Source organism: Pteropus vampyrus, unplaced genomic scaffold, assembly GCF_000151845.1.
Source record: "Pteropus vampyrus isolate Shadow unplaced genomic scaffold, Pvam_2.0 Scaffold11, whole genome shotgun sequence".
Taxonomy (NCBI): domain Eukaryota; kingdom Metazoa; phylum Chordata; class Mammalia; order Chiroptera; family Pteropodidae; genus Pteropus; species Pteropus vampyrus.
The window spans coordinates 13,216,744-13,218,965 of NW_011888792.1; positions in this window are offsets into that span (position 1 = coordinate 13,216,744).

Genomic DNA, 2,222 nt, shown 5'->3' on the forward strand with positions numbered 1-2,222 from the left:
TATCTGGACTTTGAAAGGCTCCAAGAGCCTTAAGGCTGGACTTGGGGCTGGCGTAATGTCACTTCCACCATGTTTAATTGGTCAAAGCAGTCACAGGCTAGCCCAGATTTAAAAGGAGGAGAAAGAGTCTCCGTCTCTTGATGGGAAATGTCAAAGAATTTGCAGCCATTTTTAATCTACTGTAAGAACCAACTATGGGCCAGGCATACCTAGAAGCAGGGCATACATAAATATTTAAGACATAGCTCTGTCTTCAAGATGCTCAGAGTCATATAAGGTTATGTGACCAGGAATCAAATGAAAGCTGTAAACGAGATCTATGCGAAGATGCATTGTAAATTGCAAAAAAACAATTCTAGTAGGAAGGATTAGCTCTAAAACTAGGATATAACAAACTCCTCTAATGCTCTCTAATATCAGAATTCATTTATCGATGAGTTTCCAAAGAATCAGGAACTCAGCTAAAAGTTTTCCTCGCATAATCGTCCCCAATTCTCAAACCAACTCTACCGCTGCAACTTCTACATAGTAGAGCACAGCAGAATCAATGCTTCTTGTTTACTACACACCATCTTGAGACCTCGTTTTATATGAGCACCCATCACTCTCTGCTCATCGATGCCATTTGGTAGATGCTTTCCAAGATGCTCACACAGGCATCTAGCTAGTTAAGAAGGAATTTTAAGTTGAAATGACCCACCCAGCTAATCCTCGAGGGCTCTGATTTCTTCCTCTCACAATTATTACTTTAATCTGCTGCCCTCTCCCAAGCCACAGAGCAACAAATCTTCAGGGTACAAGGCGACGGAGTTGAAGACATATTTAAAGTGGCTTATGTTTTATAGCAAAATTTATTAAGTTCCTACTGTGTACTGGGAATTAGACAGCTGACTGCTTTGAGCATGTACAGATTTTGCCTCAGAGAGTAGTCACCCAGACAAGATTTTAAAATTGTTCATTTGTTTGACCTGATTGATAAAGTGACACATAAATATAGACAAAATTAAAATGTAGAAAATTTGAAAAGTGAAAACAAGAATAGTCATCATCTCATCATCCAAAAATGGCACTATTAACATTTTGATTTATTTCCCTTTTTTGTTTGTTTTCAGTTAATGAAAATAATAGAATTCATTTTTTTAGAATGGTTTTAGGTTTATAAAAAAAATTGAGCAGATAGTATAAATATTAATCATGTGTTCTTTCCTGCACACAGCTTCCCCTATGATTAAGATCCTGCATTAGTTGAAACGGTTGTTACAATTGACAAGCCAACATCGAAACACTGTTGTTCAAGATTCACCCTTCATGTTGTAAACTATGGGTTTTGAAAAATGCATAAGAGCATGCATCTGCCATTACAGTATCGTACCGATTAGGTTTACCATTTATGTTTTATATGGTCAGACCGTACCATAATACACTTTGGCACCCAGCTTTTTCCCTCTGTTTTTCATGTCAGAGGCTAACATGGACCTTCCTTTACGTTATTGCACGCTTCCTCTACATGCTGACAAGCTCAGAAATGTCATAGGATTCTCTAGCCTTTATTTAACCATTCCCCAAAGGTAGACATTCATACTGCTGATGATTTTTCACTTATGGGATATTTTCAAATCAGTTCATGGAAATAGATTTCCAGGATCTAGATAGCATTCAGGAAAAAAAAAAAAAATCAATTTAGGAAGAAACACTAGCGTCCCCCAGCATTTCCCAGACAAAAGGCTTCTGTGTGAAGACTTGGAGCCTGTGCCACCTAGCAAGTGCCAGTTTCCCTGTGGCTGCCCCACACCCGTACGGGAGGGTGGGCCCTTCCTGGAGGCCAGGGAGGGGAGAGGCTGGCTGGGTCTAAGTGTCTCCGTTTCCGCTCCTCCGGGGGGATAGGTCTTCTGGAATCATTCCCCTCTCATCCTCATCCAGCCAGTGGCCCCAGTAGCCTTAGACAGAAAACTGGCACGGCAGCCATTCCCCCCTATCCACAGCTTTGCTTTCTGAGGTCTCAGTTATGGTTGGTCAACTGTGACCTGAAAATGTTAAATGGAAAAATTCCAGAAATACACAGTTTGTAAGTTTAAAATTGCAAGCCGGTCTGAGTAGCATGATGAAATCTCGCGTCATCCACTCTGTTCCGCTCAGGACGTGAATCACTCCTTTGTCCAGCGTATCCATGCGGTGCATGCACCCCACCCATTAGTCACTTGGTCACCATCTGGGTTATCAGA